General features: G+C 40.3%; 1 protein-coding gene across 1 annotated transcript in view; it reads right to left on the bottom strand.

The window, feature by feature from the left end:
* The window catches only part of cachd1 (cache domain containing 1), a 97,402-nt gene that overhangs the window by 73,906 nt on the left and 1,223 nt on the right, over positions 1-22,273 (bottom strand). The window lies entirely within an intron of this gene.

Here is a 22,273-nt window from a genome sequence, read left to right as displayed (position 1 = left end):
AAGTTCTTAATTCATGATATAATGCTAACACTAATCATTTGAAATTGTGAATCCGAAATGCGGCCAAATCTAGACTCTGACTGGCATTCAAATAAGGTAAATAGATGGTAATACTGACCAAAAAAGGCTCATGTTGTTAAGATTGTATCTTCTGTCTGAGTAACATGAAGCGTTATTCAAGCATTACAGTCGTTCAGTCCTGCTGCATGACAAAAGATGGTAATGAAGCATCCCAACTGTGGTTCAGCTACTGGCTAAAAATAAGCCATTGTAACTCGAACGAGGGGCATTATCAAGCAGTTGAAGAAGAGTACATGAAGTCCTTTTTTCTCTGTCTTAAGAACTTTGTATAAGCTCACCATCACAAGGTTTAAATTGAGGGTACAGAGCAGAGTGATGGGCACACAGAGAAATGTTACGCCCCCAGTAAATGTCTACAATTCTGTTAAGTAAAGCAAATGCACAAGCACGATTATTATTATTATATTTATGACTTAGTAGGTACAAACTTTATCTTTGCAGGAGTTTAGTGGGCCTGTGTTTGCCTAAGGGAGAATAAAAAGTGAATGTTTAAGAGGCATGGGGGTTTATTTCACAGCGTTCTCCACACATGGCCCTTTGATGTTAAAGCAGTTGAGTCATTAAAACAAAAGCTGCCGGCGACAGTAACCATGCAATTCTTTACTAATTAGAAATATTTAAACTTCATGAGAAACTCTGTTCTTCTGTGGTGAAACCCTTTCTTTTTTATTTAAAGGCTTTATATGTGATTTTTTTGATCCAGCAGATGTCGCCCTTGAGCACCAGCATGAAACCAAAACAACTCGTGCTGCATTGTTGTGTTAGCATGCTAATGCTAGCGATCTTTATTATGCTCGTATCTTCACACTGCATGTAAATTTACCTGAAATGAGCGTGATCTAGAAACACAGTTAAGCAGTGAGTACAGTATGTTATTCTTCTTTTCTCTAGTCCCTCAATTAAACAACTTTTATACACAAGGGGAGGAGTCAGCCGGCCGTCCGGGCGATGTAAACAAAGTGAAGATAGGACTCTGAAAACTCTGAAAACATCACAGACAGTGGGACTCGGGTGTTACACCCATTGTAGACAGTCATGACTCACAGAGTTATTTTCAGAGGAGATACTTGATTTATATATTTAAGTGTTAAAAATCACATATTAAGCCTTTAAATATTTTGCACCCTAAGAAATGATCGAAGGGACCTGAAAACGCCCACAGTACATGAAAAAGGAACGTGCGCTTCAAAGCTGTGCAGAGATATCTGAATGAGGTTTTAAACTTTGTGAATCTTAGCCTTGAAAGCAGCAACACACACACACACACACACACACACACAGCATGTAGCCCTCGACTATCACCGCAATATGGGAATAGCATCTCGCTGTGAGAGTGGAGCCAATGTGAGAACTTTCCAAAGACAGATCAAAGCTGCATACCTGAGCTCCCCCATTAAGCTGATACAATCTGGAAGTGAGAGAGAGGACGAAAACAAAAACCACACACACACACACACACACACACACACACACAGCGGTAAAACAAGTTCAACACAGGAATGCAAGATAATGAGACGATTCTGTTGTTGTTGTTGTTTTATTTTTATAGGGGCTTTGAATGTTATTCCGTATCAAATAGATCCGTAAATTGCCGTGTTTGATTTCACACAGATGACTGAAGGTCGAGAAACAAACGAAGCACTGCAGCGTCTTTATTTCATTAGAGATGCTCCGTGTTGTGGACGCCTGTTAACGACTGTGGGGGGATCAGGGTGAATGAGTTCAAACTGAGAAAAGATTCACTGCTGTACATTGTGGTGGGCTGATGTGATATAATGCATTCCTGCATAACTGTTACTTAAAGGTCTACAGCAGGGTCGCAGAGGCATGTTTACAGAGAATTCCCTTTAAGAAAAGATTCTGACACAATCACTGTAGAATACCGTTTCTCAGTTTGAATCAATCATCCCAGTGTTAAAAGTTGATTTATAAATCTGCCCAAATATATATTTTAATAAAGCATTATGCAAGTATTTTTACATCGAAATAACTACTATCCTGTAAAACATTTCAAATGTCTGATGACTCGTCCTGCACTCAGGAGCGTTAACTTATTATTTATAAACCAATTAAAAAGCTTTGTCAAAGATTATAATCCAATCAAACTTATCCCAATACTTGATGTCCTGCCTTCTGCCTTGTGATTGGTTCTATCCCATTTCAGTTTGAAATACGTCACGACACAGCAGTGTCATGGAGAGTCATGGGGACAAGACAACACTTTTGATTTTTGCCTTCAAATCGTGGAAAGCCTGATTGGTCTTTTTTTAACATTGTAATGAAATAATCAATTTTAAGGATAATTGAGTTTAAGTCATTGATCGATGGATTGAGCCATAAAATCTTATGCACACAATTTCCCACAAACTATTATGTTGTGCGCACAATTTTCTTTTTTTTTTTTTTACTTTTTGGGACTTCAGGGGCTCCGTAGGACACACACGATAGACTCAGACATATTTATCCTGACATATCAGAGTGAAAGAAACAAAAGTGGCCAAAAAGCGTTGTGTCCTGACTCTGGCATTTTTTCTTTTTTTTTTTTAAAGTGCAGTTTTTCAAAAAGTAAAATAAACCGCAGGATCACATATTTCATATTAAGGGGATGTCAGGGAGGAAACATGACTGAAGCAAACCGGCACCATCGGCCGTGGAAACTTAAGTCAGAGTCTCAATCTTTTAACCCCTCGACTTGGCTTCAGCGCTCATCGCCAGCCTGCCCAGCAGCCTCCGGCACCCAAAGTCCTAGTCACACCCTGATGATACATGGTGCCAAGGCCAAGTCTTCAAACTGACCCCTTAGAGATGTCAAAAAGATCAGAAAGAGAGTGTGAAAGAACTGAGGCTGAGCCTCTGTGAAAGAACTGAGGTAGCAGAAGAGACACGAGGTTGCATAGGACCTGACTCACAGCGCCAATGAATTTACAGCTTTGATATACGCGTTCTGCCAAAAACAGAGCCGCGCTCCCGGCCAACAGGGAAGATGTTCAGTTGGGGCGCCTGCACTGTCTGCACAAACTATCCTGGATTATCTTCACATTCCTGTGCTGTGGACTCATCTGAGAGGCATTTACAAGCATCGCATTGTAGAAAGGAGTCACACTATATCAAGTGTCCAAGAAGTTGTTGCCAGTATTAAAAAAAAAAAAAAACACTCTGTTAATGAATATCTTTGTTTAATTTCCAAATAGGGATGTTTATTTTCCAGAAACGTAATTAAAAATAAATATTTAAAAAAAAAGTAGAGTTGAACAAAAATTATTGGTGTGTAGTTTTTTTTTTTTTTTCAGGCAGGTGAAGTGTAGAAACATCAGAAAAAGGAGAGCAGCACATCAGAGAGATGGGGAAGAGATAAAGCAGAGAAACAACGAATGGACATAGAGGAGGGAAAAAAATGTTCCCAGGGTGGTCTCCTTCTCAGGTTTCTTCCCCTGATCATGAGATCATGTCTGGACACTGTGATACGGTGTCTCTACGGACGAGGCACTTTGTTCTACGTCGTGTCCTCTAAGGGCAGTTACATGCACTGATTAATAGAGGCTTGTATCGCTCTGTAGAGAAGCTTACGTTTCATACGATACCGGTTTGGCCTTTGCCAACCAGCCGTGAAGAAGGAAAGGGTTAAATGTGGGTTGAAAAAGGTTTATTGCTGTGTGTTGAACATGGTTTTTGGGCTTCAGTGTTCGTGTTTACACATAGACTCACATGAGAGTTTATTTAAAAAACCTTGTATTCATTTATACAGTCAAAAAAAAAGCAATGAAGACTGATCAAAAGAGGTGTTAATGTATCATTTTGGACATTTTGGAGGATGTAGTAGATGTTTTGCTGTTGAACTGTATCATATTAGACCAGTGGTACTTCAAATATTTCATATTTATTGATATGATTTACAAGAAAATGTTTTTAGTGTAATTCGACAGCAGCCTTCAACCTTGGCTGCCAATTTGGCTATACATTTCAAAAGCATCTCTCAAAAGGGAAAAAATTGAACATTATAACCTTCAATAAATGAATGTTTATGGAAAGGGCTGTATTAGACAAGTGTCCACTGAGAGGACTGCAATGAATAGCAGTTCATCCCTTTAGCGAGCTTAAAGAGTTAGCTAGCTTACAGATGGTTAGCTTACAGAGTTAGCAAGTACCTTTAGCTAGACATGCTAATGATGAAATAGTATTTTTAGTATTTTTTTAGTAACTAAATAAAAGCTCTTTGCTTTTGGTTAGTTAGCTTGGCAATTTAATTAAATAAATTGTGTTTTTCAAGTTGTTTGGAGTCAGAGAGAAGTTTATTTTCATTCACCATATCATCAGGGTGGCTGTGGCTCAGTTGTGAGAGGAACCGGAAGGTCAAGGGTTCGATCCCCAGCTGAGCAACATGTCCGATGTGTGTTCGGGCAAGACACTTAACCCTGCCCGCATTGCTCCCGCTGCTTCGGTGGCGGTGTATGAATTGATTAGTGTTGCACTTACTCTCTGACGTACGTCGCTTTGGATAAAAGCGTCTGCTAAATGAACTGTAACTATCTCAGCGGTAATGTTCAAGGGTTCATTTGAAAGGTTTATTAGGCTCTTCTTCACTATGAGAATTTTTATTTTTCTCTTCAGGAAAGTCTTCAACAGATTCAGTGAATATCAAGAGAAATGAAAAAAAAAAGCCCAGAAATGAAAAAAAAAGCTAAACAGATATTTATTCTTCAGTGGTAATGTGTCAAAAAAATTCTGAAATGAAACTTGTGACTTGTACTAATCTAACATTACAGAGTAGACTCATGCATGCCATAGCATTAAACAGCACAGCATTCATCTTTATGACAACAGATGATTGAACTGGACGCAGGATTTGTGTTGGCTACTCGACGTGCCGGGGAGGCAACCTGGGAGCTGTGGTGAGGAAGGAAAACATCGGCCCATGCTTGGCTCAATTACAGGAATACATATACAAGAGCTTTTTTATGTCTTTTATATAGACTCAAATAAAATTACTCCAATTACACCGATGCGTCGGCGACAACACGGCCAACACTTTTGGAATTATTCCGCATCTAACCTGTGTGTACAGCCAAATGCTCTGCAACGTCACACACCTACAGGAACATGTCAATTTAAAGGAGGAGGACAGTTTATAGTTGTGACCCTCACTTGTGGTAGGAAACCACAATGCCAAAGCACACACATAAAGTATGTGCATATACACAAATCCTCCTTTTTCCTCTATGCAAACTCCTAAACAAGTTTTGTGTGAGAAAGCTGTCTCAGAAGTCCAATGAGACAGAGAAAAGAGAAAGAGAAAAAGCAGCGAAAGAAGTTTTTTGGGGGAGAGTCCAAAGAGAGAGATAAAAGGCAAGGGAGGAAGAAAGACACTGCAAAAACTAAAAAAAAAAAAAAAAACAAGAGATCAATGTGCACCTGTTGGTTTTGGCTTAGGTAAAACACAGTCAGCCAGTATTCCCACAAATTCCCATGAAGAGCTTTCTGAAAATAAAAACAAAATGTGGATAAAGAAGGCCCACAGACAACCTGCTGTTTTCAACCACATGACACATAAATACAGTTTGAGTGCTTTGCACCCGTTTCTTTCAGATGCAGTTTTTCGGATCTGTAATCAAATAAAAAAAAAACTAATAAGGGTTTCCTACTACGCTAATGAGAAGTTGCTGTTCTCAGTTGCCACCATCAAGTATACGTTTTAATGTGTTTTACTAAAAAATGGTTGTTCTTCAATTGGAAGCACTAACCAAAAAGCCTGGGTTAATACTTCTACAGAATTCCACCTGAGAAATAAAACCCAGAGAGGCTGAGATTTGGGATAAATGCTCTTAGACCCCAGAGGGAACTAAAGAAAATACTTCTCCTAATCCTGCCATAAAATATTTTGTTAACCTGAGCAATAATAAAACTGGCCAAGAACATCGTTTTGAAGAGATGGGGGAAAAAAAAAAGTCCAGTGCAGCTCCATGGAGTTCAATGGTGGCCGCCACTTTCCTAAGCTCTACCAGGCTCACCAGGGCTCTCATGACTGAAAGCTATGACTTTTTGGCACAAGGTCTGCAATTCAGACTCAGTAAAACCATAAATTACAAACCATCATAGTCAATTACTTAGAGTGCAATGCCCAGCCCAAGCGTTTCTAACTGTTGTAAGAATGAAAAACACACTGTGGAAATGTCACAGATTCCCCAATGAAGTTTGTATTAAGATGTATGAAGGTAATTAATATTCAGAGGTGTTGCTGCTAAATGTAATGTAAGCTAGTAAAGCACAACGTCTCTTTTCACAGTGATTTTTCATCTTTGCAATAAATTATTTTCAACCAAACAATACAAAAAAATATATTCTGTTAAGTATCTTTATCATGATAAAGGTTTGTCTGTACAATATATTTTAAAAAATGATTCGAGGTAAAAATAAAGGTCAAAAGCTAACTAGCCAGCTATTGTCTAGCCTTTGTAGCTAGCAGCTAACGAGTACTCAATATAGTCACAGAGAAATGGTTGAACGTTTATTTTTTTTTTGGCTTAAGGTAGTAGTAGTTGTTTTTCAGAAGACATTAACATAGGTCCTGGTATCTTTTCAAGTGTATTTGATACATTTATCGAGCTAAATCTAAAATCAAGCTTTGGTTTAGCTAGCAGCCAACGAGCTGGTTGGCTAGCTAACATCAGTGCATATCTGTTGTACTTTCTGCTCTCGCTAAAGCATCAGTTTAAGTTCATTGACTTCTTGTTAGTGCATCTATTAGTGTGTTTTCTTTATCCAAAGCTTCCGTTCACAAGTGGTAGCCAGTTACAAACTCTGTTTTTGTGGGATAGCTTCCATGCTAATGCTACAAGAGGAGGTTTATGATTGGATTTGGGTTAGATTATTCCAAGCGAAGACATTTTTTCAGTTGTATAACTTCATTTCTTAACCTCGGCAAGCTAGAAGGAGCGTTTTAAATATGCAGAACATTTTTACTTCTGTTTCAGCAGACGTTTTTACTAGTCCATAGGAATGACATATGGTAAAATAAATCCCAGCAGATGACTTGAGTGAACCCAACTGCCACACAAGGACCCCTACACTGATGAGGAAAACAAGCGCTCCTCCCCTGCTGTCCTTGGAAAAAAAAAAATACTGTGCTGAGAGAAATGACATAATAAATGTTTCTTGTCAAGGATCTGGGGCACTAAATGTTCCCACTACACCCCCCAGAAACGAGTTTCCAAGCGTACTATGATTAGTAAAAGCCACATGAAATGCAGAGTATTTTTTTCTGGGTGCGTTATGCAGCGTGCACACACCATTAAAACTTACAGAATAAAATAAACCAGATGTTTTGGCAATTTTGTATTCCCTAATTAATGTCATACTTCCGCCATCATCACACAATGCAACACTAGATGCAAGGAGCAATGGGGGAAATAAAAATCTGAATGAAAACTGGAGCTTTTGAGTGAAATATTCAATAAAAACAAACAGCCAAAATGTGTGATGAATTACATATTAATTAAAGTGTTTGTACTCAAATCTCAGGCATTAGACTCGTATGCATGAGTCTCATCTGTGCAAAAAAAAAATGCATTGTTTATATTCATTAACACACAAATAACAGAAGCACAACAACACACATTGTTGAAGTGTGGAGCCGTGCTCTTAGACAGCAGGCAGGCTTATGGGGGGGGGGGCTGTCAACTGAATATGCATCAGGTTTCTTTCCTATGCTGTCTAAACATCGGAAACAGTGCCTATTCACATTCATGAGTCGATCATTGGTGTGTGCAGAAGCTCAAGTGTGAGTGCTTTCAAAGAGAGACAGAGAGAGGGAGAGAGTTCCCCAAGGACGTGCACAAGTTTCTGGTATGTAAATGACGAGTGGTGAATATGGGGGAGAGGGAGAGCAGGGGTTCTGTTTTGAAGTGTGCAGCAGACGTACGACAGCTCCTCTCTAAGAGGAATCTTCCATTTGGAATTTTTTCTGCAACAACAGTCAGTCAAAATAAATGTCTGGTCTGCCCTTCATTGAACACAACAACAACACACACTCTACAGTTTGGGTGATAGGACAGCACATTGTTATTCGGCTACAGCTATACAGAATGGGAATTTGTCGACAGTAGAGTAGGGGTAGGGTAAAATAAGTTAAGAGGACGTGACATCAGTTGGTGAACTCTTTATTTGTCACTGACTGTTTTTATATTTGTGAAGTTTTCTGTATTAATTTCAGTGAAGAAAGACAACATCTCTTAATCTCATCTCTTAGGTTATCTCCCATAAGAACAAGATACAACAAAATCAATTGAGGAAGGAATTGATAAGGAACTCCTGTAAATCTCATACTACTATAACACATTTATTTACTTGATGATTTGTTGTTTTTTTCTAGATACAAATTGAGACTCAGAAATGTGTTGATGTCAGAAAGATTTGTAGTGAATAGTGAATTGTTCTGATTTTGTTATATTGTCTACATACTGTACGTCCTGTTTTGCTCTATTTTTATGTTTTCAATATTTGTATGTCATTTTCAATTTGGGAAAATTTGAATTGTGATAGTAAATATTCTTACTTTGTTATTTTTACTGTATTTTATTTTAACTTTGTTTAATCTCTTAAGGTGAGGTTTTGAGATAAGCCCTCATGGGTTTCTACATCACCTGCACATGTGTTTTATTTTTTATTTGCTTTCATTTTCAGTTTGACTCTTCTTTCAAAAAAATGTGCAAATAAACTAAACTAAACTAAACATGAACAAACATCTGCTTGATTTTGACAAGTGTACTACAAAATCACCCCCACCATTTTGCACAACATTCAGGCAAAACAACTAAAACCGAATCACTTCTTGATGTCTCCACATAGGCACAGAAGCACTCACACACACACACACACACACACAAGTTTGTGTTCCCACAGAGCTCAGTATCAGTCCATGAGCCCTTTCTAACATAGGCCGAGGAACACTGCAGGATTAGTGTTTCTGGAAAAAAAGGTAAGAGATCTGGCTCAGCTGCATCCTGCTGAGAGGCAGCCCAGAAAAAGGAGAGCAGGTTAGAGGCTGCTTCCAGCTTCGCTTGAAGGATCAGTCAGTGCACAACATGGCTTCAGATACCACCAGATTTAACTACTCAGGTACTAATGCGGAAGTCTTATATTACTTATATTAAGCATTATATGCAGCTACACTCATCATGTTGCTCTGCAGAAACCTGATGCAGGAATTTCCTCCTTTAAGACCACTAAGAAACCTCTCATGGTTTTTCTTTGTGATGCTAAAAATAAAAGGCATAAGGATCCTGAGATGACATAATAACTCCCTTTATATTACACATATGTTGTGTTATTGTTGTAGGAATTTCTATAGCTCATAACAATAAGGAGTACCAATGATGCAAAAATCTCTAACAGTGGATTTAAAGTGGTTTATAAAAATAAAAAAATCTGCTTTACTGGAGATAGGTTCATTGTTAGTTCAAATCCAGTGCAATGCAGGAGAATATTTTCTGGAGATTTTTCACAGTAACATTTCACCCAATATGAATAAACAAGATGCATGAAATGTAGAAAAAGGGGCTGAATGTGTGGATGGGGTTTGTCTCTTGTTCAGTTTGCTGATGCAAAGTTACAAACTGATGATCAGTTTCAGCGGCTGCAGCACGGTGATTTTTCTCTCTAGTCAAACAACTGAGATTAACACACAGAGAAACTGTGACTGCAACTTGACTGACTTTGTGTGGCTTATGTTCAGTAGTTTTGGTCCGATACAGCCCCTTTAACACTTCTGGATTTCCTGTTAATGGAGGCGGGAAATTGATGTGCGCCCTTAGACTACGGATGTTCCTATGGTGACTCATTTTAAACGCACATTTTAATTCAGATTAACTGACAAGAAAAAAAACATGTTCCCATTTTCATCACACATTCAAAGCCCCATCACTCCTCTCTGCCTCCTAACTAACAGGCCGTATTACGCCCCCCCCCCCCCCCATCCTTGCCATGAACATCACTTCTCTTCTCATCTTTTGGACCAGCGTCGTCTTACAGAGAGACAAGGAGAGCAGAGGAGTCCAAAGTTCAACTCATTAGTCCAGGTCGCTTCCTGACTTCACTTCAAAAGGAGACAAAACCAGTAGAAGACAAAAAGGCGCAGGACAGCTTCTCACAGCACCACCCACAGACACAATTACAGTGAGAGATAAGACGGGGAGCAGACGAGAGGATGAGAAGATGGGAGAGAAGATAGAAAAAAAAAGGAGACAGCGTAGTGCGGCGAGCGCCTTGATGATGTTTTTCACCTGTATTGTGAATTATTTATCTACCATCTCCTTTTTGTGTATCTAAAAAAAAATGGTTTCAGTTTACAGGTCATGAACATACACGCAATGCTAGGCTTGCTTTTCAAAATTCATTTCCAGACTCTGTGCTAAGCTAGGCTAATCACTTCCTGCATCACGGTGTGTCGGTCATTGTGCAGCGTGGAGGTCACAGCAGACACTCTGCAGGTCGGGGCTTCAAGAAAACGTATAACCAACTGTTTTCATGAATACACTCCTGACAATTTCTAGAATATATCAGGCAGACTGCCACTAAAATCTTTTTAACACATGCACAATCACAGCGGCAGACCGTCCCTTTCTAAACTTGGGAAGGCCTTAAGTTTGTGCGCAGACATGACAATGGTTTCAACTTTCTCCAGCAGTAAATCATTTTCAACCCAAGTGTCTAACTCTTCCTAACACTTCCCCAACCATCATTGTTTATACTTTTTTTGTGTTTCTATATAATAACGGCAGGAAGCAGTGAGTCAGTAATGTAAGTTAATTAGAGTTGTATACCCACGAGCCCATAAATGCCCCAAATTAAAAAATGGTTGGAGGCTACAATGTTCAAACTAACAGAAGTCTCGAGCTACAAAGTGTTAGCTACATCAAAGGCTTTCAATACACCAACTCTAACTTTTCAAACACCCAGAGTTCAAAGCTCCTTCTGCCTTTAATTTGGTGCATCAATGCTCAAAACTTTTCCTGAGTTTGTGAAACTGAGACAACTGGATATTTTGAGTCCTTGAACGCACTTGCATTGAGTATATTTAAGGATGGCTGCGAGGAGAGAAGTTAAACTAACCGAGCTGACCTCCATGACCTTGTGACCGTCGAGTTTGAGAGGGGGAAATGTAATCCCTCAATGTCAGAGACGAAGACACAAACAACTGCGACAGTGTTCATACTTTTTTGTGTTTATTTTATCGCTCTTCGATACGAGAGAGCTGCAATTTCTTGGTTGCACATGATCTGATCCACTTTTTAATTTCCGTAGTTTACCGCTATTTAGTCTCTACGTCGCACTCTCTGCCTCAATGAAGAACCCCGAAGCTGCTGCTGCTGCATATTCACAGTTGAATCTACTCCTGAAAAAAACGCACCTACACACAAAAAAAAAAGGAACATAAAAACAGAGATTGGAATTCGAGACAGCTTTCGGAAACAGCATTTCTCAACATCTGTGAAGTTTTGGGTAACGGTGGGTTTATGTATGCAACAAAGAGAGAGGAGAGAGAGAGAGAGAGAGAGAGAGAAAGAGAGAGAGAGAAAGAGAGAGAGAGGGGGCATGAAAAACTGTTTCTCCACAGCAGGAGCTCCAACTCTCTCCTCATCGAGAATGCAAAGCCTCTTCTGCAGGAGTGTGCACTGAGAGGGGGGGATGGGGGGCCTTAAAATGCACGCTGTCAGGGGGGGGAGGGAGCTGGTCCCCTCTCCTCTCCTTGCCCTCTCCCAAATGGGTATTTTGCTCACTGCCCTCTTTGCCTATCACCACACAAGCCCCCGCCCCCTTTCCCCCCCCCCTCCTTTTCTCTCTTTCAGGGAGAGTTCATTTTGAGTCTTGGCCATTGTGCCGAGTGAAGGGACTGACTTGCTAAGGGGTGGCCCCGGGGTCCCCTGGCTCGGACTGCCAGGTCAGCCCTGTTGGTGCTAACTAAGTAACACTGGCAGGAATCTGGAGGGGGGGGGGGGGGGCACACACACAAAGACTGGATTGCCAATAAAGAGTCTTTTCTCTTTCTCTCTCATTGAGTGCATTTGTTCTCGCTTTGTGAGTTTGTGGATGGTGTGTGTGTGTGTGCATGAAGAAGGGAGGATGATAGGGATAAAGAAAGAGAGATAAAAGAGGGAGGGATCATCATTAAGAAAAGTGCAGATAAAACAAAGCCAGTTAAATAGTCCTCCTCTCTGATTCAGTCTCGCTACTTTCACTGAAAACCTGCAGGGCGTCGCTGAACACTGCTGCACAGGACTCAGTTTAATACACAGAAAATGACAGATGGGAGGACAAGTTGATCACTCAGATGAAAGAAACCTAATCAGCACCTTTTACAGTAAGACATTAATCATTTGATAAAACTGAATGACAAAATATTTTGTATTTCAGTCTCATTCTGTGTCATCTTAAAGTGAATCTCATACGGCGATATGTGATGGAAAGTTATCTAAAAGACTCAATTGATGTATATAACCAGTTATTCATTCATAAATAAAATAATGAATAGCTGCCAGTAAACAGAGTTTTATTTTGTATCTATTGTTTGAATTCAAACCTGGCTCTGAGAGCTGAGAGTAAGCTGGTCTGGATCTAACTTCATGTGTTAATCATGTCACTTTGTGGCTGCATCAACACTTCTTGAACCAATACGAAGTTCAGTCTGTCAAGATTCAAGGGCATGATGTGGGGAATAAAAGGCCGATCACAATTCACTCTCAGGCCAACGTAATGTCTTCAAATCTCTGGAACTCTTCTCTGACCAGCTTAAAAAAACACCTCGGTTTAAGGTTTACTATGATATGAAACATTAAAGCATTGAACCCTCAAAATGTAGAAGCTGATTGAAGTTTTGCTTTAAAAATGATTAAAATTGAAGTTTCTCATCGATCATCTGCTTACAGTTTCACCTCTAATAAAAGTGATAAAAGGGCCACACGTAAAAGGAGTCCAGCTGAAGAAATATTAGGATTTGCTGCCTTTGTCCTTCATTTGTCATTGAAAAGTTAAGAGGTTCATGTTTGGACAGTATGTGACAAAAACCATTTCCTGTATTGGCATGTATTAGTTCACATCTGGTTGTTTTCCCTAATGAGATCAAGTTTAACTGCAGTTACAAAGCAGCCACGGACATTTCCAGTGGAGAGTTTTAACAGGAGCTTAGCATCGAAAACGAGACACAGGATAGATTTAAAACAAGCAGAAGCAGACACAAAGAGGCGCAGGCTGAGGAGGCAGCAAATCACTGCAAAACCAATTTCAGTCAATGCCAAAACTCTGAAAGGGGGCCTTCTTCTCCTTCAGCCGGGAGACGTGGGAGACGGATCAAAAAGCGGTCAGATAAATGATCTGGCCGCGACAGTACAGAGCGATTTAAACCACAACAGCTGGTGCAGAAGGGAAGGAACATCAGTTTTGTGCTCCATCCAGACCACAGTCCAGCAGGAGCCAAGAGATGGTGCACAGGGCTGTACTTACACAGGCAGAGGAAGGAATTCATTGAAATGAACGAAAGTCATGATGTCCAAAAGCTCTGGAGAAAAAGATATGCCTGACCCTGAATACGGTTTTCTTTTCATATCTTTATATCATTAGGCTTACGCACAGTTGGGCTTAAAAATGGACGCGTACTACGAATAGATTCAATAGAGAAGAGTCATGATAAAAGTCGTTATCTGTAACTGCATCAGCCACTAGTATTGCCTTAATTGCCTTGTATTTAATTGGACTACTGTCTTTGTCCAAGTATAAAATCACCTGGGGGAGAATGGATTTGTTGGTGGGTATACTGTATGTCCGTTATGCTCTTGTAGGAGGCGATGTTCCCCCTTCCAGCTACTTACTATTGGACCATCTTTGGGTTGACCCATTACGACACAATCGACAAACAAGTGTGTAAGAATACTCATTCAGCTGATACAGCGTAAACTGTGTCTCCTCAGTCAGACTTAAAGTCCAGTTTAAGTCGGACTAACACAATAGACTTCATCTTCTTACTGCATGTAGCCTACAATTCTACAATTCACTTGGCAGACGCTTTTATCCAAAGCGACGTACATCAGAGAGGAAGAACAACACAAGCAAGGATCTAGAAAAAAAGGGAACAATGTCAGTAAGAGCAAACGATCAGCTTTGAGTCTGATTGGACACACAGGTGCTGACAGGAAGTGACCAGAGGCAAAGCACAACATTGAGGGCAGTTCTTGAGAGCTCTAATCAGTATAGAAACCATCTTATAAGTCGTCGTTATCAAACAAAAACCATCGTCATTACCATCATCATCATCAATAATATGGAGACCATCATCATTAAGTTAGTAGGTATTCATGAAAGAGCTGGGTCTTTAGCTTTTTCTTAAAGGTGCAGAGGGACTCTGCAGATCACATGGAGTTTGGAAGTTCATCCCACCACCGGGGGGCGACAGAGGAGAAGAGTCTAGTCAGCGTCTTAGGACTCTGTTGTGAAGGTTGGATCAGACGCCTTTCATTGGCAGAGCGTAGTGGGGGGGGGAGGGAGCCTCTTTCACTCATGCACTGCACCCCTGAGAAGATCCTGACATGGCCCAGGGAGGGTTAATGTGCGGACACAAATGACAATCACGAAGCATGTCTCCATGAAGTCAGGGCGAACCAGTGTGTGTGATTTCAGATAATAGTCTGGAACATTCACCATTCGAAGTGTGACGTTCATGTTTAGCAGAGTTTTATCTTTTTTTTCTACTCTTTACCGCTTCCCTCGGTTGTTTGTATTATATTTTCTACCATTGCATTTTAATGTTGGAATGCTCCTTTATACATGTAGTAGTGATGATAACCAAGAAACAGTAACCATAACTAAATTCCTCCTCCTTATCCTCCTGCACTTTTTAACCAGGTGCACCACCACAACACAAGCATTTCCAGTTGAAAGAGCATGAGTAAAGAAGGGCGGGGCCTCTGAACAAGCACTTAATGAATCTTGATAGGGGTTTCCATTTGGACAGATTAGAAGAACTGCAGTCTTTCTTAAACCCTCTTAAAGAGGCGTGGCTGTTTCAAGTTGTGTCCAACACTTCTGGAGACTTCAGCGTGTCTGATGTGTGCTCAGTCGTGAGGTTAGAGACACTGTGGTGCAGAGAAGCTGGATATTAGGACTGCCTGGATTCAGGCCAAGACATACAAGCAGCCTCATGTGTAATAAAACAGGACCCATAGCTCTGCGTTCTGCTGCATTGTGACGGGACGACAAAGCGGAAAGTCAATAGATCTGGATTGTTTCACCGGGTTTTGGACCGGCCAGGAATTTTCTTCAAGTCTTGGAATCGAACTCATTCCAGGGTTTGAAACATTGCAGATGTGGCTGTGGGACTTTGCAGCTGTCCGACTGTTTTCCATGAAAAATGGAGTCAAGAAGTACAATTCAAATTTTTCATGTTACAACAAAACGTTTTTTAATTTAAAAGTTTAGCTCAGAAATAAAAGTCATGGAACTGTATTCCTATAAGCTTATAACATTTCTTGTTCATTTTCAATTCAGCTCAGATGAAGATAAAAAGTCATAACAGAAAAAGCACACACACATAAACAGAACAGTAGAAATGGGAGTTATAAAGTATTCAAGTATCAGCAGCAACTTGGGACCAAGAATCCTATAAGTGCAAAAAAAAAACAATCCCTGCAATAACAGCTGGGTTAAAATGGAAAAGAAGTAGAGGTGCAGATAGTTCAGCACAGCCCTGAACGTCTCATAAACAGCCGAGGCACTTCACGATTTATGGGCTGGACTTAAAACGAGGAGCTTTTGCCATCGCAATGCAACGCAGGGCTGACTAATGCAAAGCACCTGTTACCAAGATGACCTGAAACTTCCATACAAGAGATGAGAGGAAACACTGGAGAAGGAAAGTAAATACACAGCATAAATGGAAGAGGCCTTGCATGAAAGTTTTGCTTAATTCACACATCCGCTCACCCAAACTTCTAATAGATGTTTTACTGGGGGGCTGGATGGAGAAAAAAAAAATCTGGAAAAATCTGGAGTGAAAATATGGCTGTTTGTGTTAATGAATATTTGCATGTTGACAGTATATCATTCTCTCTTTTCAAGTGACAGACGGACAGAACTAAAACAAAACTCTACTTCTGCCATTAACTGGTGTGGTGCCAATGCTAGGCTAATTGCTAGTTAACAGCGCAGTCTATTCATCACTTTATGCATTAAAGACGCCAAGCAAATTTGAAAATCAAACAAGCTGCCTTTGACGTCTAACTTACCTACAGGATGATAAAGTAGAGAACCAGCCGTGTCATGTTATGTCATGGACCATGGCAGTAAGGAAACTGTATTTATATTCATGATCAGCCAACTCTTCTTGTGTACGAGCCAGTGAGAGAACGGCTCAGCAGCTCCTCACTCAGCGAATTATGCAAACCTCTTTGGCTTTTATTCACTAAGGTGTTTTCATATCCTATTTAGGAAATCAATTAATGTCGGACTAACACAAAAAACTGGGCTCTTACTTTTGTTTTCAGCCTTTTCTCAATTTAAAGGGCTCATAAAACACACTGAACACATCATCATGCCCAAACTAAACAAGCAGAGTCAAAAGCCTTTTTCACATATGCACTCCGGATAATATCTAGATAACTGCAGGAGGACTTCTCCGGAGATTCTCCCGACCTAGTCGTTCACATATGCTCCTCACAGCGGGGGACTATCCCTGTCAGAGGGGAGGGGGGGGCGGGGGATTTCCTGAGGTAAGACGTGAAGTAAAAAAACAACGCGGAAGTAGCGGCCGAAACAACAGAGTCCGCTACACGACTTTATAATGAGAATATCTGTCTTTATATCAATGCTATGTGTAATCCAATGGAATGACAACATCCACAAAAGAGAGGAGAACAACATACTGACGAACAGAAAACAGAATGTAGACGTTTAATTAGAGCACGGAGATCGTAGAGGTCGCGTGCAGACACTTTATGCAGTCACTATATAAACGTCATTCTCTTTCTATTGGCTCGAGTTGAAATCTCTGGAGTATATGCTGCAGCGTTCAGACATCAGCTCACTCGGATTTTCTGCGGATAAAATACTCGGGGTCTGGCCGGGTCTCCGGGTAAAGTCTGCGGGAAAAATGCGGCTGTTTGCATTCACACATAGACTAAAGAACCTCCGGGTAGACAAATCTCCAGAGTTTTTCAGGAGATTTCTATATGTGTGAAAAGGGTTTACAGATGATTACAGTGGCTGCTGTAGATTCTGAATCATAAGATTAAGGAACATGTGACAGAGATGATGACAGAAATCTTAAATATGGACTCCAAGTTTTTCATAAGCCCCAGTGTTAAACCCCGTCACATCACGGCAAGTCATCCCTGTTAAGAAAACAGAATAGACAAAACCCTTGAATGGATGGTTTAGCTGTTGTTGTATAGGCTATACAGCTACAGATGAGAAATACTTAACAAGGAACCAAGAGTTAATATCCCCACATCTTATTACATTTGTGCTGCATGAAGACCGTGCACATCCTCCACACAGAGTGACGTTTCTTATCCTCTAACTTACAAACTAGACCATCTGAACAGTTGATTATATATTTATGATCGTATGCAGCCTCTGTGCCTGAGGGGGCAAACACAAAAAGCTGTAATATTTCCAGAACAAGAAAAAGTGCAGGAATGTGTTTGGAGATGTTCATTTGCCCTTTGGATGAGCTTTCATTGTGAAGAAAAATGTTACATGTGCTCTGTCTTTCCCGTCAAAGAACCTGCAGGCTCAATATAAAACAGACTTTCTATTCAACTGAGCACGCTATCAACATAATGAAAGATACGTTTACCATGTTTACTACTGCCTTAAAGTCTTAAAGAGAGAATAAATGAGAGTTAGTGATATTCCCACATGCAGCAGAGGGTCTGTGTGAGGCTCGTGATAACCTTGACTGTTTGAGCACACAGCCATGCCGCCAATGCAAAAAGAGGTAAGAAGGCTTTGAAGCTGTGCTGCAGAGAACCAAGCAGGAATTCTGATGACCTGCTGTACATCCTCTAACCCTCCTCCTCCTCCTGCCTCTGCATGTGATTTAATAAAAATTGAAGAAAAGATAAAAAAAACAAAACACCACCTAATCAGCCAAGAAATAGATTAATGTTACAACATCCCTCATCAACATGTCTAGTAAATATGAAAAACTGCAAAGTGTGTACTCTGTAATTTTCTCTCCACTGGTGTTTCCCTTTGGACCAAAGCCAACCCAGAAACCACAGATTCAAGCCAAAACTAGAGCAACCCCAATTTTCTTCTTCCCTGCGCAAAACTGAAATTTTACGATCAATATTCAATTAGCGGGCCAGGGAATACTGGACAGGCCAGCCTCAATAACAAACCACACTTCTCCGTGGATTTAAGACCCTTGGTTAAACACAGGGAAATTTCCTTTGTGAAAAATCAGCCAACTGGGAGTAAATACCATCTCATTTCAATACTCGGTTTTCTGTTTGTTGCTACAACTTAAAGCTAGAAACATGACGGCAGAGAATGAGATTATAATCTGTGTTTACATCCATGCTTTAGTCCACAGTGGTGATTAAAATCTCCCATGCTAAGCAGTAAACATGACATGAAATCCACCATTAGTTTCACACTACAGAGACTGATCCCTGTTACAAAAAACTATTGACGGTCCCATGGAAGACATCAGCATCATAAATTATTCAGAGTGACGTGAAATTATTTCTGAATAATAGTCTAAACTTTCTGATTTATACACCGAGAACGCTCAGCTCCTAAGAGATAAAGCTGTTGCTGCACAGCTCCAATACACAACCAGAAAACTGCATTAGTGATGACTCAGCACTTTCAGGCTTTAAATGAGTAAATAATTAAGAAGGAACATGTGATATGGTAATGATGGGAAACTGATAAAGAGAATGTTTTAAAAAGAAATCTAACATTTCAGTGTGAAATGTACAAAATACCTCGCAGACAAATATAGAGAAAACCTCGATATATCCCCAATGCTTATCTCCATACAGCTGATTTTTGTACTTGCATTGTAATGAATTGGTCATCAGGTAGAGCTGAAAATATTTTTTGAATTTTTCAAGTTAGAGAACAGTTACTGACACTGCTCGACGTAAACATTTTATCTGAAATATAACAGAGCGGATTAAAGTTATGGCTGCTAAAACCAGATGATTTGATCTATTTCTCTGTTTCATAGTCCCTTCAGGAAGTAGCAATGTCATGTTCCCAGCTAGACGTAACCAATCCCTGCAAATTCTCCATTCTTGTCAATTTTTCCCTGCAAATTCGACCAATTTCCCGAACCACCTTACCTCACAAAATATTAACGCTCACCTTAAAAAATTAACGCTAAAGCAAAAGAAATTTAGAAAAAAATATCCCAAAAGGCAATGAGATGAACAGATTTCCTGAAAACTATATCAATTTAAAATATTTTTGCAGAATGCCTTTAACTGTTAAACTTAAAACTAATCTGAGAAGTTGACCTGATACAGAGTATAGACTGTACACCCCCCCCCCCCCCCCATGTCCCCTGACAATCAAGTAACTTAAAGTCTTTATATGTGATTTTTCACACTTAAATATAATAGAAATCAAGTATATCCTCTGAAAATAACTCTGTGAGTCATGACTGTCTACAATGGGTGTAACACCCGAGTCCCACTGTCTGTGATGTTTTCAGAGTCCTATCTTCACTTTGTTTACATCGCCCGGACGGCCGGCTGACTCCTCCCCTCGCGTATAAAAGTTGTTTAATTGAGGGACTAGAGAAAAGAAGAATAACATACTGTACTCACTGATTAACTGTGTTTCTAGATCACGCTCATTTCAGGTAAATTTACATGCAGTGTGAAGATACGAGCGTAATAAAGATCGCTAGCATTAGCATGCTAACACAACAATGCACCGCGAGTTGTTTTGGTTTCATGCCGGTGCTCAAGGGCGACATCTGCTGGATCAAAAAAGAATCGCATATAAAGCCTTTAATGACAGATAGAACGAAGTTGACCCAGTGACTCACAGATAGTAACAAGGAAAGCCTCAAATTACACATCCACCACAGAATGAGGGGTGGAGCGGAGAGGGGGTAGAATTACATTTTAAAGGGTGATGGTGAGACGCTCGCTTGATAACAAAGCCCTCAGATGTTGTCCGATAAAATGTACAGCTTCAAATTTGAGATTTCAGAGAGCTAATGAATGTCAGGCGTGAAAACAGAAATCAATGTTCAACTCAAGACTTGTTTGGAGAAGGAAGGTCAAAATCTTTATGTGGAAAATCACTGCCTCCTTAAAACAGGAAAAAAAAGGCCAAAAAAGAAAGACTGATCATTTGAGGAGTAGTCCAGCAGACACATGTGCAGACTGTGAGTCAGGCCACATCAGAGCATCGGAGCAGGTGTCCACACAGACTGCATGGCCCACAGATTCCTGCAGTGGTTTTCGTGGGCAGATGTTGACTGTTTTTACTGGATGCAAATCTCTTACATTTGGCGGAAAAAAAGCGCTCTGAAAAAAAGTCCATGAAATGAACCGCTTCAATCAAAGTAACATTAGCTTCACGCCAAGCCAGATTTTCACAGCTTGTTCAACAACATGATCAAAAACTGGTTTCTCACGGCGACAGGGGGAAGCAGGCTCAGTGAATATTTTCATCAATAATCTGCAGGGGACTGCATGAAAATCGAAATGAGAAAGGGAGTGTATGAAAAGATGTCAAAATTATTTACGATTTTCTACACATCTGCACCGCATTGACGCACTCTTAAATGAGTAAAAGGAGGGGGAATATTTTACTGTATGCATCAGCAAGAGCAAAACACAAGAATAATATGAGTGTAGAAACAGCAGAGGGAATGATGGAAGCAGAAACAGCGAGCACAGACTGGAGCTCAGGGAGGGATGAGCGGTGACAAAGGCGGATCCAGAGGGATCAGAGGAAGACCTCAAAGCAGACTCCCAGAGCCGGGGATGAAGGCAAGCGCAGTGTGGAAGCAGAGGAGATGAAACACCAAATGGGGGCAGGGCCCCCCTGCTGCCTCGCCTCTGTGTTCAGAGCGCATCTGCCTCTGAAGTGTAAAACACTCCTCTCGCACCCTGCAGCACCCAGCACCCTGCACCTCCTGCCATTTGGTGGCTTGGTGAACCTCTGCACCCGTGGACATGGCAAAGAGGGTTTTCACCGTGTTCACACCGGGGGTTCAAAACCTGTTCAAGATGTGGAAACTATTACCTAATTAAATTATCTGCATAATATTTTTCTTTAATGAAACATAAATCGACTAGCCAAAAAAATATGAATCATGTCTGTAACAATTTGGTAAATGTGATTATTTGTCTGACCAATGAGACATTTGAGTCGAGTACTTTTGAATAATGAGTTCATCTGATTGACTCTAATTTTGTACGTTTCATTGATTTGTCAAACTGTCACTCTAATGCACAGATTGACCAACTATGTCATCTCTTAAATCAATGATGAATCAAAGTGTGTGTGTAGTCTTATGGTGGATGCACTAATCAAAACCATGTGGTGTCTGGCCAGTAGATGAGGTGTTGTATTCCTGACAGGAAAGGAAACACAAAACTGACCCATTTCACCTCTCAAACACACATATGTCAGGCCTACTCCATTTCCATTGGAGAATCAGCATTTTAGCCATCGATCAAGCGAAAAAGACGTGATTACAGCGTCAACGATTTTCTGTAATCTCCCTATATAACACCATTGTCATTCGAGTATATTCATCCCTGTCATGTGAAAACAACAACCTTAACACTGGGAGCTTGTGACAGATTTTTCTCGACAGCTTTAAATCCAAACGATTACAAACTACTGTTAAGATGAAGCTCTGATTGAACTGCTGCTGGTTATGACGTTATGATTAATGCTTGTGTTTAAGCAAGTGTCATTTTTTTTAAAGGGCTGATTTTGTAGATGGGGCCTGTGCGCTGCAGCCAACTTTAGTGATACTGGAAATGTTCCTGTTATTTGATAGCAGCACAGACACAGACACACGAGGCAGATGCATGTGAATTGAAATGATCTTTTGCATCTGCACATTGGCACAGGTTCATCTTTTATCACCAGGAATAAATACATCTGACATCTTGGCACATAACACAACAAACAGAATCAGCTATAACTTTATTTTTTTAAGAAAATAGCC

This window comes from Labrus mixtus, chromosome 3 (assembly GCF_963584025.1).
Source record: "Labrus mixtus chromosome 3, fLabMix1.1, whole genome shotgun sequence".
NCBI classification, from domain to species: Eukaryota; Metazoa; Chordata; class Actinopteri; order Labriformes; family Labridae; genus Labrus; species Labrus mixtus.
Note: the sequence above shows the minus strand (reverse complement) of the source record. Positions and strands in the feature narration are given on the sequence as shown.